The sequence below is a fragment of the Lithobates pipiens genome, unplaced genomic scaffold (genome assembly GCF_037356315.1).
Source record: "Lithobates pipiens isolate NorthernLeopardFrog02 unplaced genomic scaffold, aLitPip1_a1.2 Scaffold_8, whole genome shotgun sequence".
Taxonomy (NCBI): Eukaryota; Metazoa; Chordata; class Amphibia; order Anura; family Ranidae; genus Lithobates; species Lithobates pipiens.
Window position 1 is genome coordinate 44,352,466 of NW_027507903.1, and position 16,429 is coordinate 44,368,894.

General features: G+C 45.8%; 1 protein-coding gene and 1 pseudogene across 4 annotated transcripts in view; both read right to left on the reverse strand.

Annotated features, from left to right (window-relative positions):
* The window catches only part of ARNT2 (aryl hydrocarbon receptor nuclear translocator 2), a 178,637-nt gene that overhangs the window by 45,210 nt on the left and 116,998 nt on the right, over positions 1-16,429 (reverse strand). The window lies entirely within an intron of this gene.
* Positions 5,224-5,308, reverse strand: LOC143964661 (U2 spliceosomal RNA; annotated as a pseudogene).

The following is a 16,429-nucleotide window of genomic DNA, read 5'->3' on the forward strand; positions in this document are numbered from 1 at the left end:
TTGGCATGGATAGGCAGCATGAATGGGCATAGATGGGCATCACATATGGGCATGGATGGGCACTGATAGTTGGCATGGATGGGCACTGATAGGTGACACGGATGGGCACTGATAGGTGGCATGGATGGGCACTGATAGGTGACACGGATGGGCACTGATAGGTGGCACGGATGGGCATTGATAGGCAACATTGTATTGTTTTGTATCGATGGATGCCAATCAGTGGCAAACAATAATGCATGCCAATCAGTAATGCTCATTGTGGGCACTGATTGGCATCCATTGTGGGCACTGATTGGCATCCATTGTGGGCACTGACTGGCATCCCTGGTGGTCTAGGGTGGCATACCTGGTGCTGGGCATCCCTGGTGGCATCCCTGGTGGTCCAGTGTTGGCATCCTCGGGGGGGCTGTGCTGATAATCGATCAGCACAGACCCCCCTGTCAGAGGAGCAGCCGATCGGCTCTCCTCTACTCGCGTCTGACAGATGCTAGTGAGGAAAAGCCAATCACCGGCTCTTCCTATTTACACTGTGATCAGCCGTGATTGGACACGGCTGATCATGTGGTAAAGAGTCTCCGTCGTGGTAAAGAGTCTTACCGAGATCATAGTTGTGGGGTGTCAGACTGACACCCCGCAACAACGATCGCCGCAGTGCGTGCCCCCGGGGGCGCGAAGTGGCTCAAAATCCTGAGGACGTCCTATGACGTCTGGTCAGGATTTTGAAACCACTTTGCAGCCATCATTTGACTATGGTGACAAATGGTTAAGCGCCATACACACTATTCGATTTTCTGCAGATTTTTGTCTTCAGATTTACCAAATCCACGTAGTGCAAGGACTTGCCTGATTGCATACAAATTGACACGCTGAAGGTTTGACCTCATATTATATGTAGGGTTGCCACCTTTTCTTCCAACCAAACCCTAACACTTTTGCAGCACAGGGCAATTAAAAATTTTTTTTTGCTGTAAATACTATAGGATTATAAAAGACTTGGGATACATTTGGGTGCCCCAAGGAGAGTAGTAATTTCTCTTGCTGATGTTATCACCCCACCCTTCAGTCAAACCTGCCCCCAAACAGCTGCCCGCAGCTCCTGGACGGCAACAGATTTGTTTATGACTATCTTGGTTACTTGGGGAACCACAGCCTGGTCTGGATAATGAAAGGAAAGAAACTAGTGCGCTCCACCTGGCTAATATTAAATCTGTGAAAAAAATCTAAAAAATATATATATAAATGTGAACCTAAAAATATCCAAATACGTGTACATATGTAGGAAGCCGCCAGCAAAAAATAGTGATCTCAACACCAAAAGAAATATAAAAATACAAAAAAATGCGGCGCGGGTCTGGATAATGTGTCCGGGTTTCAAGTGGACTGAAACCTGGACACATGATTCAAAACCCAAACTGTCCGGGTGAATCCTGGACAGGTGGCAACCCTAATTATATGGTTTTGGTAAATCTGAAGAAAAAAATCTGCAAAAAACTGAATAGTGTGTATGGGGCTTTAACCTTACTGCTTCTACTGTTTTCTGCATGATCCAGAAACTCAGCTTGGGTAACAAATATTTGGAACGGTCAAATTTAGTCATCCAAGTATTATCTGCTCCGCCTATGGACCCCACACTTCAGTCTTTTTCAAATCCCTGATATCGCTTCAGATCCGCTATGGGGAATCATTTTATATATTTGTAAATATACATGTTATGTAGAAAGCTGGAGCCTGGTCATTGTATGCATATTGAGGAAATAAACAGTGACGGCTTCCACTGCATATTAATAGTTAACGGGAGCAGAAACTAGCAATCAGACCTCTGCTGCATCCGCCAGATGTGATTTCAGTTACACTTTCCTTTTGTGGGACTCTTCAAGCTACTGCTGAATAAATCCAGGACATTTAAAGAGTGGCCTCAAAGCAAAAGACTTGGACGCAGCTCGGAATCTGGGATTTAACACAATGGAAAGTCTGCAGCTCTGGGCTTGGCGCATGCTTCCCAGCAGGGGTGCCAGATATGTATGGTTAGTGTAACACAGAGAGAGATGCACACAATATAAATGGACAAATTTAAAGGTTGCTGAAGGGTTGCTTGTGAGAATGATCTGGGTTATAATGCAAGATTTTCCAGGAAATACTCAACTGTAAAAATGTGTGATTTTACTCAAAGACAACATGACCCTCATCTCAAGGTTTGTATGAGGTCAACATACCTGAGCGCAACTGGGGCAATAAAGGGGTTGTAAAGGTTAGTTTTTTTTAAATAACAAACATGTCATACTTACCTGCTCTGTGCAAGGGTTTTGCACAGAGCGACCCCAATCCTCCTTTTCTGGGGTCCCCTGGCTGTTCTCATGGCTCCTCCTCTTCATCGAGTACCCCACTGAAAGCCGCTTTCCATGGGGGCACCTGCTACGTCCATTAACACAGACAGCAGGACTCGGCCCCACCCCGTGTCACTGGATTTGATTGACAGCAGTGGAAGCTGTTATCAATGCTATCAATTAGGGCTGTTACTGATTCAAATTTTCATGTTCGATTAATCGTTTTTTTTTTTTAATCGATTAATCAACTAATTTTGATTAATTATAACACACATACAGATCCAACTACTTTTATCTGATCTCCTTGCATTGCAACTCTGCATTAGTCAGTGGTAAATGTAGTAAATGTGGTATACACTATATATACACGATATACAATCACCCGACACTAGTTAGTTTCCACAATCCCTGACTTAACGTCACAGTTCACACAAATGCATTTTAAATTAAAACTGTAGCACTGCATTTTTTGTTCCACGGTAGCGTTAAAATCCCTCCACCTCCGGTCTAACTAATCACTATCACCTTATGGCATGGACCCCTGTGCAAAAAGGTGGTCATACAAGCGGGTATCAAAAGGGTTAACACGGACCATAAACTTCTCTCACATCTCCTTAGATCTCAGCAAAGACACCAGGTCATGGGTAGAAAGAAAAGATGTAAGTGCTCGTCGCTTAAGTATAAGATTTATTTATTTTTGTTCAAACACAAACTATTCACATAAAGATGATAAAAACACAGCATGTAAAGCCGACAATTGCGTTAGTTCCGTAGGGCAGCAGCGGGTGACGTCATGCGCAGATCCTCCCCTGTACGCGTTATGTTCAATCAGAACTTCGATGTCACCGAACTCCTCCTTTCCCTAGCAGACGGAGGCAGTTGGGGAAAGGGGGAGGAGTCCAGTGACGTTGATGTCCGTGATGTCACCGGATCTCCAACGGAACTCCCTGAAGACCCGGAAGCCGGCGGAGAGGTGAGTACCGAACAAAAGAATTTTGATTGATCAAAAAAATTAATCAAGGAACTAATCTTTAATTTCCACAGCCCTAATCAATCTATCCAATGAGGTACGGAGACAGCAGCTGGAGTTGCTGGACTCGTCTTTTATGCTGGAACAATCGGGTTTAGGTAAGAAAAAGGGGAGCTCTGGGGGGCAGCTGCAGCACAGTAGGTTTTATATGCATTAAGGTGAAAAACCTTGAGACTTTACAATAAGTCAGTGCAATCTGTAGGTCATTTGTAAGTGATCTTTTCTATCTGACATCTGGCATACTGTATAGACATTTAGGTGAATGGAAGAACAATATGTACACTATGAGCTCTGGTACCAGACTAATGTGTCTTCCCAAATGAAGTGGCAGTTAAAGCTATTTTTTTTTTTAAAGTCAGCAGCTACAAATACTGCAGCTGCTGACTTTTAGAATAAGAACACTTACCTGCCCAGGGCGCCCACAATGTCCTCACCCGAAGCCACCCATCCTTTGGCTCCAGGTGGAGGCGCCGGCATCTTCAGTAAGGCAATCAGGAAGTAAAGCCTTGCAGCTTCACAACCTGGTTCCCTACTGCGCATGCGCAAGTCACACTGCGCATTCTGACTGGTCCCTGCTGTCTTCTGGGACCTGTGCGTCTCCCAGAAGACAGTGGAGGGGATGAAGGAGGGGCCAGACATGGTGTAGATCGCCGCGGATTCTGCAGCAATCTTTTGCCGAAAGTGGGAGCAAATAATTGTATTAGACAGGTATCTGCTCCCCCCTGAAAGGTGCCACTGGGGTTTAACCGGGTAAGCAGAAGTTCCATTTCTGGGTGGAACTCCACTTTAAATTATTTTTTTTTTTAAAAGCCCATGGCGTGCAAAACACACCCAAAAAACTTCCACCCGGTGCATAAAAAAAGTGCACACACATGAAGAGTGAAACACTAAAAAGTGCAGACGGGTGTCTGATGTCCTCCATAAAGAAGGACCATACCCTGATCCCCCAGGGCGTTAGGCTCCAGACAGGGACTGAGGTACCAGACTCATCAGTGGCTGTCTAGCCGTAGCCAGACGACCTCCTTTCCCCGGGAGGATTGCCGAAACAGAACCTCCTAGGTACTTGGTACTATGGGGCTTCCCCGAAGGTAGGCCCCCCCCAATGGAGATTGGACCAAGCCAGAAGGCCTATGTCCGCTCTCCCTCAAGACGTTCAGGATTGGTCCGAGGACCGACACCCTACTAATCAAAACGTGAAGTGACAAACGTGACAAAACACACACAAATAAAATAAATAAAAAGTGAGGAAAGGGATAGTGAAGAGGAGAGTGAAAAGGTGGCCATTGTGCAATACAATGACCAGGCCCTCCGGCCAGGAATCAAAAATTCCTCTGGTCCTAGCCAAAAGGCCGGGCCCTAGAGGCAGGTGTGAAAAAGCGTGTTATGGTGACGTGACCTAGGTGCCGAACATCAAAGTGCGTAGCACAGTGAATATAAGGCACCCCTGGACTGCCACTCCAGGGGCACATCACCATGGGCTCTTCAAAAGAAGCATCCCCGACCCCCCAACCCAGACCACGACAGCCCACACCCCAGCCAGAAAGGCATGAAGATCAAGGAGCTTGGTGAGACCCTTTGCCATCAGGTCACACCCTCACTCCCGTCACTCCTACCTAATTACATTCGAAAGGTACTGGCCGCCCCCCTGCTGGAACAGGAGAGCTAAACGTTCCCTCCCGAAAAACTGACTGGAGCTAAAGCTGCCACAATCCAAGCCAGAAGGCCAGGGTACCCTCCCCTGGCGCCGACCAGTGGTTCTCCGCCCCCATCAGAAGGCTTCCCTTTCGGCTACGAACCGCTCCGGGTCACCTTTACACCAACAGGCTTTGCATAGCAACCGCCACCCCTGCTCCACCTCGCCGTAGAACAGGGACGGAAGCAAGCGCCACCTATTGGTAACTGATAAGAACAAATACTACACTTGATCTTAGCCAAAAGGCCGAGAAGCTGGTCATTATGTGACCTTTGGGGTCTCCTATGTTGCGGATGGTCACTTAGCCCATAGCAGCAGCAACCGCACAGTTTATGAGGGGTTTACCCCATTCATCTGTACAGAGACTAGGGGGTTAATTTACTAAAGGCAGAAAGAATGTGCACTTTGCAAAGTGCAGTTGCTCCAGAGCTTAGTAAATGAGGTAAGGCTTCACTTTGCAAAGACTACACAATCACGTAAAAAGGTAAATAAAAAAAATAACAGCATTTTAGCGTGCACATACTTTATGCTTTTAATAAATCAACCCCTTAAAGGGGTTGTAAAGGTTCAGGTTTCTTTAAAAAACAAACATGTCATACTTACCTCCGCTGTGCATTTGGCTAAGCACAGAGTGGCCCCGGTCCTTCTCTTCTGGGGACCCTCTGTGACACTCCTGGCTCCTCCTCTTCTCGAGTGTCTCATCTGAGAAGCGCTCTCCTACGGGACACCCATGCAGGTGAGCTCCCTAGTCTTGCTGCAGCTTCTGTTGACACAGATAGCAGGACTTGGCTCCGCCCCCAGTGCACGCGTCATTGGATTTGATTGACAGCAATGGGAGCCAATGGCTGCGCTGCTATCAATCTATCCAATCAGGACATGAGACACCAGCCAGAGCTGGTGTGCTCGTTCCCGTTGCAGGAATTATGGGGCTCAGGTAAGTATTAGGGGGGCTGCTGCAGTAAAGAAGGTTTTTTTTATCTCAATGCATAGAATGCATTAAGGTGAAAAACGCTAAGGGTTTACAACCCCTTTAATGTGCACACAGCTTCCACAGAACAGTCTCTCTCTCTTACAATCCATGACAGCAGCGGAATCCTCAACGCTCAACCTGACACCCTTAAAGTGGTTGTAAACCCTCATTAAAGCGGTTGTATATCCGCTGAAGTTTTTTTTTTCCTGACCTGCAAAGGAAAAGGCATAATGAGATAGTATGCACCGTATACTAGCTCATTATGAGATACTTACCTTAGAACGAGGCCCCGACATCTGGCCCGATCCACGCCGAGGGAGCTGACATGTTCCCTCTGCGTTTCTTCTGGGTATCGCAGCTCCGGCGCTGTGAGTGGCCGGAGACGCGATCTCGTCAATCCCGCGCATGCGCGCAGGAAATTTCTGCCAGACTTTCAGCCGAGAATCCCCTGTGCTCATGCGCCGCTGCAGTCAGCGGCGCATTGCGAGGGGAATATCTCCTAAACCATACAGGTTTAGGAGATATTTTTTTTACCTACAGGTAAGCCTTATTATAGGCTTTCCTGTAGGTAAAAGTCATAAAAATGACTATACAACCACTTTAACACCCAGTGAAGTGACTGGCCTCAGGTGATACACAGAAATTATACAGATCCTCCTACATAAGTTTTACCTGTTTATCTGAAGTGTTCTTTTCTCTACAGCTATTCAAAGTCCAGAATTTATAAACCTTGTCTGAGAGTTCAGAAAAGAGGAGACGGAGAGCTTAAATTACACACTGCAGAGCTCAGTGAGGAGTTCTAAGAGCTGGTTGGGGGGAAGAGAAGAACACCCCTACCTACACAGCCCACGGGAACAGAGTTAAGGCTGTCAATCAGCTGGAGCTCCCTTTCTTGTCACCTTTTTTCTTTTGCCCAATTAAAGAGAAAAAATCTGGAACCATGATGCCCCAAAAACAAAAACATATACGATTTTATTTAATCCATCCAATAAAAGGAATCAATACCTGTAATTATTCACGTGTTTCAGCCTCTTACATAGGCCTTAGTCATGATAAAATAACAACAGCTAAAGTTAAATCAGTGAGGAGAGCTCTCAGAGCTGATTGGAGAGAAGGGACACACCCCCTTCATACAGCACACAGGAACAGAGCTGAAGCTGTCAATCGGCTAGAGATCCCTCCCGTGTCACCATTTTTCTCTTGGTGTCAGGAAAACTTGTCAGAAGTGACTCATGCTGATAGCAGAAAAAAGAAGCCGTAGACAGAAATGACACTGTAAAGTTAAGTTAGCACTACAGAGTGCACATAATGGAGACATGGAACACTGAGAGGAAGTACATGCCTGCTTACCATCACCTGCTGGAGCTCTCCATGGTCCTCACTATTCTCATGCACCACCACCACCCCAGTATACACTATGACTATACTGTATACCCAACATGAGAAAGGGAAGCACAGCCCAAACTGGCCTGACCTAGGACAGAGACCCTCTCTAAAAAGGGACACTAACCCTCTTTTACATGCAGCTCACATTGCACCACACGTGTAGGGGTGTAAATGTGCTAATATTGTTTCCCTTTGCTTTCACAGTAAACTGCAGTGCATAAATGTGAACCATCCCCATAAGGATCATGGGGAGTTCTACTTGAATTGCATTTTCATGCAGCAAACTGCAAGGGTTTTTTTTGCATGAAAATGGACAAATGTAAGTAGGCTGAAAGATATTTAAAAAAGCAATATAGCTGCCTAATGCCTTGGTGCCCAACCTGCACTCGGGAGCCACATTGGCAATTTTTGTGAGGCCCTCAGGGTCCCTGCAGACAATAATCTGTGCTTCCCTATTGCCTTTTTATAGCAGTGTTTTTTGGAGTCTCTTGCAATATGTCTCCAGCCTATGACTGTCTCTTGAAGTTTCCCCAGTCTGCAACAACTCATATATCATGTTCACAGTCCATCTCCTGCAAGCATGTCCGCAGTCTCTGACCATCTCCTGCAAGCGTGTCCGCAGTCTTTGACCATCTCCTGCAAGCATGTCCACAGTCTCTGACCATCTCCTGCAAGCGTGTCCGCAGTCTCTGACTATCTCCTGCAAGCGTGTCCACAGTCTCTGACCGTCTCCTGTATCATCTTCACAGTCTCTCGCCATTTCTTGTATCATGCTATAGTGTTTGACTATATCCTCTTGTGTGTCTGCTGTCCACTTAATTTTATGTGTGGCCCTTTGGTGATGTTGAGGGCCGCACTAGAGGCCCCCACATCAAGAAAGTTAACCACCACTGGCTTAATGCATGTAATAGATAATTTATTTTAAACACAAGTGTAATTGGAGTATAATCTATTTGATTCATAGCTCTGCTTCAATCTAAAATAATAATATATATTGGCTGTAAACCCAACATCAAAAATTTAATATATATTGCTGGGGGTGGCGTGGCCAGATGGTGGTGTGAGCGGTCGCATATGTGAAGAGCTCCTGAAATCCTGATAGCCATCCTCGGATTTCTCTCTCCAGCGGCCCTACCTTACTCCCTCCACAGACCATTGAGCCTTCTGGCTGGTCAGCTCGCCACCTGAGGGACAGACTGCGGCTCTGGCCCTGCTCCCGGAGTGGTAGCCATCTTGGTGCACCCAGTTACAGCCCTGGTACTCACTCCTGGCCTCCATGACTACCTCTGAGCCTCCTCGCTGGTCAGTGGGCCGCCTGAGGCCATCATCGCATTGCTTCTGCAGCTGCTTGAAGGACAGACCATGGCTCTGGCCCTGCACCTGGAGCAGCGGCCATTTTGGTGCACCCAGCTATGGCCCTGGTACCCACTGCCAGCCTCCCTGATCACCCTGGGCCCGGTTACCTCCTCATAAAGTGACTCAACTCCACCGCTGGAGCACTGCTGCCTGCAGCCCACACTGTGGCACTCTAGTATTACTACAGTATTCTGGAGGGCAATTCACGGATCTGGCCTGGTGAATAGCGGCCATCTTGCTACACCCGGAAGATCACCCGGTCCTCCTACCTCCACTGTACCTGCCCCAAGCCCCTGCTAGCAAGGATCCACAGTGCAGGGTGACCATCTTTATCTGAAAACAAGCTACTTCCCTAACCCCTGGCTCCAGTGCAATCATCTTGCTCCACCCTGCTACAGTGTACATGCTCAATCTTGGTCCCCCTGACTCCTTTGTGCCTCGCTCATTGCCACCGAAGTTGCCCGACTGGCCAAACTGCCACCTACAGCCTCCATAACAGCACTCCTTTATTTTTGTAGCCACCTAAAAGACAGTCCACAACACCAGTATTGTACATAGCAGCCATTTTGCTACACCGCAGCACTCACTCCTGGCCCCCTGTCTCCTCTGTCCCTGACTCTTGCTTTACCCCAGCTTCAGAGTTTTCCTGCCTGATAAGGAGCCATCTGATGCCTTCAAAGAAGCAACCCAAAGCTAAGCAATAGTCCAGGGCACAGGCTGCAACCCCAACCACACGTGGTGATTCCACCTTACTCCAGAAACTACAGGCCTTATTGGTAGACATGGATGACAATTCCCCTGCTGACATCCCTGCACCTCCTTCCCCCCAGTCCCCCACAGGTGACACTAACATGATCTTAGCAGCAACTGAAAGCAGCAGGACATCTCTATTGGTACAGATCGATCATCTGGCAAGAGGAGTACAATCTTATTCGCAATCTTATTGAGTACAATCTTATTCTTATTGATATGGATAAAATGCGGAGGCGCCTCTCAGAATCAGAAAATCGGATCTCAGAGGTGGAGAATTGAATGGGACAACATGCCGACCAGCTTACTGACCTGCAAAACAAAATAAAAGCTCTGGTGGTGAAGTCTGATGATGCCGAAAATCGAATGAGACGTAACAATGTTAGGGTGCTGGGCCTTCCGGAGGTCTCGGGGAGATCACCCAGCAGACTTTGCAGAAGCCTTCTTCAAAGATTTACTGGGACTGGCTGATGTCTCCCCTATATATGTGTCAGAACGCGCTCATCACATTTGGATGGGTCGATCTATCCCAGGTGCACCACCACATCCCTTTCTGGTACGTTTCCTAAACTACCGAGATCAGAATCGTATACTCTCAGAGGCCTGGCTTACTGGGCTGCGTTGAAGACAAGTGTACTACTCTACCGTGTGAGTCTCGGTGGCAGCTGCACAGCGTATTTCTCTTGAGCTAAAAATATATGTTATACCCTACATTGGTCTTCTATTTTGCCCAGGGCTGTGCTGCCCTACTCCTCAGACTTTTATCTTCATCCTCTATGGATCTGAGGCTGGCCCCTGATCTTTGAACAGGCCAGATTATGGCTCCAACGACCAGTACCTTAAATATGCGAGGGGCTCATGGAATTTCTGTCAACTGGGGTTTCTATCTTTTAAACAAAAAAAACAAACTCCCATGTTATTCCATGCCTAAGTACTGGACTATCATCCTTTCGTGTCTAGGAGATCCTACGTTAAGCGAGCTATTCACACGAGATTTTACAAGATACATTTGTTGCTCCCTCCCTTTGGCTTATCTTGGTGACGATTGAAGTTTCTGCCTGGGATGTAACTCTTCATCCCGGCTGGAATACACTGTTGTGTATATTTTTTGACTATGTTTTTATTTGTTTTTGTTTAGAAGGAATCACTCAGAGGAGTGTTGTCATTAACTTGCACCTGCTTGCCCCCCGGAGAACTTCCACAAGTTCTTATGCACAGCATTGAACTGTTGCAGAGAAAAGTTTAAGGGGTTACATTGTTATTTTCTGGTTATAGGCCCAATCTGATTGCTCCCAAGTTCCCAGGGATGCCATCATATAAGGGCAGGGTTGACACCTTGCTGTCAACAAGGGTACTTTTGTTTTTTGTTAATGTATGTGTTTTTTTGTTAGTATGGTTAATGTTTGGTAATGACTCTTCCTACAATGGGATCTCTGGATCTACGCAGCTCTTGTTACATGCTATTAACGTTAATATGCGTCTCTTTGATATCATACTGGAAGCATCTGATTGCCACATGTGATATGTCCACCTTTAATTTCTTATCCTGTGATGTCCGGGGCTCAATTCCAAATTTAAAAGAGCAACACTATTTAAGTATCTCAAATTACACTCCCCCCACATGATACTGCTTCAGGAGACGCACCTCATGGGCAGAAAACTATTGACACTAAAGAAACCGTGGATCCAGAGAGCCTTTCATGCATGCCTTCTACTCCCCTATGCCAGGGGGTCTCGGTGCTGGTAAGCAAATCTTTTCCATGCGTAGTGGAGCAGATTCACACCAACCCCGAGGGCAAATACGTGATAGTGATTTTCACAGTTTGGGGCACGAGATATATTGTGGTAAATATATACAACCCTCCTCCCTTCTCAACATCCACCTTATACACTATCCTAGAACGGGTTACCCCATACTGCCCCACCAGGTTGTTGCTTATGGGTGATTTTAATGCCATCCTAGCCCCGGACTTAGACAGACCAGTTCCCCCTAAACAATGCTCCTCAGACTTGGGCACAAGCAATGGGAGTGACTGAGGTCTGAAGGTGGAAACACACCTCGACTAGGGCCTACTTCTGCTTTTCCGCCACCTACAAAATGTCCTCACACATTGACGTAGCTTTTGCCAATCCGGCCATGATGTCGGATGTGCTAGACGCCACATACCTATCTAGTGGGCTGTCAGACCACTACCCCCTCCTTCTTAACATCTGTTCCCCCGACTCCCGAACCTCCACCCTTTGGTGCCTGGGAAACCATTGGCTCTCCCACGCCGACTTGATTAACACTATCCCACCTACTGAATACTGGGAACTTAATGCAGGGTCCTCCTCCCCAGAGGTCACTTGGGACACCTTCAATGCCTTCACTAGGGGTCAATACATCTTCTCAATAGCTGGGATCCATAGAAAACAAGCCGCTACCACAGCTAAACTACAGAACAAGGTAGATACCCAGATTGAGGCCTACGTGGCTGACCCCATCGACTCTGCCTTTGATGTCCTTAACACAGCGAAGCGGGAACTACACCTCCATCTAACAGAACTTACCAGACTAGATCTCTAGCGTAACAAGCAAAGATTTTTCGAATAAGGGCACCGAAACGGCCCCCTCCTGGCAATGTTAGTGCAGCATGACCTGACCCTGATGGTGATACCCAGCATAGTGTCTCTGGGTGAATCGGTCTCTTCTCTCCTGGACATATTAGCCATATTTGGGCAATATTATAGCTCCCTTTACACCTCCATGTTGCCACAAGACCTGATGCCTTGGCTGGACCCCTGGCACTCGGATGGCTTTCAGATGCCGAGAGAGAAAATTTGGTGAGACCCATTACCCCGGAGGAGGTTTTGAAGGCCACCGGATCCTTTCCTGTCAGAAAATCCCCAGGCCCAGACGGTCTCCTTATAGAGTTCTACAAAACCTACGGGGACCTGCTTGCCCCCAAACTGGCCCAGCTCTATTCTCACTGTCTGACGGAGGGCGCCCTTCCCACCTCCATGAGTCACGTACATATAATAATAATCCACAAAGCCCTTAAGGACCCCACATCCTGCGCCTCATATAGACCTATCGCCCTACTTAACAGACTTCAAAATTCTTACCAAATCGTTCACTATGAGACTACAACCCCTCTCTGTAATAGAGACTGACCAAACTGATTTTATGGCTAACAGAGTCACTGATGTCAACCTACGATGCTTATTTACCAACATACATGCACAACACCTCAATGAGGGTTCCCGGGTGGTGGCCTCCCTAGAAATAGAGGAGGCCTTTGACACCGTGGAATGGCCTTTTCTGTGGGAGGTCTTGCATAGAATGGGGTTCCCCTTGTTATTTATTACGTGATTACAGACACCCACAAGCACCCACGTCACCTATCAAGTTGGGGGGGTCTGTCACAGCCCTTCCCTCTGTCCAGAGGCACGTGACAGGGCTGCCCTCTCTCTGTGGCCCTTTTCGCTATCTCGATGGAACCGATGGCGGAGGCCCTGCGCACCTCCCTGCACTTTAAGGGCCTGCGCATTGGCTGGCTAGAGGAGAGGGTCGCCCTGTATGCGGACGACCTCCTTCTTTTCCTCAATGATGTAGGCTCCTCGCTCAAAGGGGCACTCAAGGTTAACTGGTCAAAGTCTCTTTTGTTCACTATAGACCCTGCAGCTCGTACCACCTCCCCTGCCAATATACCCCTACAATGGGTTCAGAGCTTCAAGTACCTTGGGGTGGTAATCTCAAGGCAGGCTTCAGATTTCTTGCTCCTGAATCTATCCCCAGTGGTTCAAGAGACATGGCTGAAACTGAAGGCATGGGAGTCGCTACCCTTATCATTGCTAGGTCAGATAAATCTGATAAAAATGAAAATCATACCCAAATTTACCTACCTACATTGCCAATCTCCACAATGGATTCCCAAATCCTTTTTCACCCGGCTACATAGCCTCTTTGCCTCCTTTATCTGGGGAACCCAGTCCCCCAGATACTGATGGTCAACACTTGTATGCCCCTACTCCCAGGGAGGACTGGCATACCCTGACCTATATAAATATTTCCTGGTCACCCAGCTAGTTACAGCGGCTTGGCTCACTCCTGATATGACACACCTTGGTTGAGGCAGCGTTGGTGAAATCATTGGAATCGCTGAAATTCTTACTTTTCCGTGGCCCAAAGGCCCCATAGCCGCTGACCCCCTCCATGCGCACCACGCTGCATGCATGGGTGGCGGGACTTAAAATTGAAAGATATCCTAAAAATTATTTTTCTTCAGCTGTCCCCTTGTGTTTTAACTCCACCCTGGAGCATATTTACAAATTGCCCGAACCCCACACTTGGACTAAATTCAACATTAAAACAGTGAACCAAATAATCTCCAATCAATCTCTGGCCCCACTCCCCAAACTGATCTCTGATTTCAACATTTCACAGAGCTATTTTTTTAGATATCTACAACTATCCCTTCAGTCACCAGTTCTCCCCTCCAGATTGTCCAATCCACATTAGAGGACCTCCTCAGTTCCGGATGTGCAAATAAGCCCACCTCGCGACTTTACTTCCATTTGATAATGACCTCCCTCCCTACTCTGGAGAAACTCAGAAACAAATGTCTACATGACATTCCCGACTTTGACAATGATGATTAGGATGATATATGGGACTTCCCTTTCAGATCCCTGGTCTCCCTGAGAGACCGACTAATACAGTTCAAGATGGTCCATCGCGCATATTTTACCCCACAAAGATTTCACAAAATGAACCCAGCCATTGTCAAATATTGGAAGGCGATATTAAATGTCATAACACAGGTCACCACCATACCACTCCAACCATCCATAGCAATATGTATATTGGACCTGATAGAACAAATAATTCCCACGGTGGCAAGCCGCACCCTGGTCGGGCTACTTCTCTTTTACGCCCACAAAGCCATAGCCCTCAGCTGGCATAAGCTACTCCTCCTCTCTCCCTGTGAAAACAACAACAGCTTGCCTCTTTACAAAGATTGTTGTACTAATAGGGGTTGCCCTCAAAAATATGACACGGTTTGGTCCAAATGGCTGGCGGATTCCTCCACAGCCTCAGACTCCCACAGTACTTAACCCATTATCCTCTGCTAATAAATAGGAATCTGCAATTGTGAATGTAACATGTATTTCTGAGATGCATGTTTTAGCTCCACGCTGTCCTCCTACCCATGGAGCCAGCCTACTGCGACCATCGTGATGCCTTAAGTTCCCTGCCCTGTTTCATGTAACAGTTTACCCTATGTCATAATTCTTTAAGTACCAAAGTTAACACTCGTCATGACCAGTGTATGTTGTTTTTCTGTTAAATGTTTTAAAACTCAATAAAAAGATTTGCAAAAAAAAATATATATATATATATATATATATATATATATATATATATATATATATATATATATTGCTGCATACTGGTTCTTTGGTTTGCACAAGTTTTATATTTTCAGACTAAGAACATTTTTTTTTTTTTTAACTTAATCATTTTTTTTTATTCATTTATATAATAATTTAACCCCTAGAACATAGCAATAACAGAAATTACAGTATAAAAAAAATAGCAACTATCAAAAATACTTTCTTCACAACATAAATGTTACAATATTCTAAATTATATCAGATAACAATACAATTTCCTCAGCAACCTAAACCCTCCCACCCTCTTCCTAACTTCCCCCATCCCTGCACCATATGAGTGTACTTATATCCACTAATTATACGAAAAAAGAAAAAAGAAAAATTTACAAAAGAAGGGGAAAAAAAAAAAGACTAAGAACATTTTTAGCAAGTAAAAGAAAGACATGTTAAACTTGCCAGAAATGCAGTGTCCGTGTCACTTCCTGTGAGTTTAACACAAAGAGAAAAAACAATCATGTATTGCTGTAAACTACTAATGTCCATCAGTCCTCATCTAATAGAGAGGATCAGAGGCAGACATGTTTGAAGTTGAGCTTGGGTGGCAACCATAACTTTCTCCAAAGATACAGTGGGGGAGTGAATGTGGGAAGTGTATTATTTACAGGATATTCGGGTGAAAATAGAGGGAAAAAGCCGGGACAAAGAAAACATAGACAGGCACCTCATCTAAGAACTGGGAGGCTGCATTATATTCAATTTTTGTTTTGGGGTTTTGATTCCCTATAAATGCTGTGTGGGTTCTCACTGATGAGATTTTCTTAAAGTATAACTAAAGGCAACACTTTTTTTTTAGTTTTAGATAGAGTAGAGATGGTCTGTGCCCCCATTAAGGATACTCATCCTCCTTACCATTATCAGTGAAAGTGATAGTAAAGGAAATTACCTAAATTTTGGGTTGTCCCCAGAAAAGTAATAGATGGGAAATCTTCCAATGGGGACACTAGTTCTGGTTACCTGGAGGTCCCCAAAAAAACCCCTTAATTTGCAGGGATTTCCTCTCACTGCCTGTTTGGATATGGTACAGGAAGAGAAGGGAAATCTCTAAAAGGGGGCACTATTGGTGAAACAAAAATCTAATAGGAGTTATAACCCTGCCCTACTCTAAAACAAAAAAGTTTTGCCTATAGTTTTACTTTAACTTCCTGTTTTTTTGGCTCTCTGTATGGGAAGAAACTGGAAATCTCTTTAATTGCAAACTCAAAACTAAAGGTGGGGGAGGTGGAAGAATGCAAGGTCTCTAACATCCACCAGCTCCGTGATGTCGTCATGGAGGAGTGGAAGAGGACTCCTATGGCAACCTGTGATGCTCTGGTGAACTCCATGCCCAAGAGGGTTAAGGCAGTGTTCAGTGTTGTCACATGAAAAGGTATAATAAAATGTGAGGGGATGTACTCACTTTTGTGAGATACTGTATATATATATATATATGTATATATATATATATATATATATATATATATATATATATATACCATACTGCA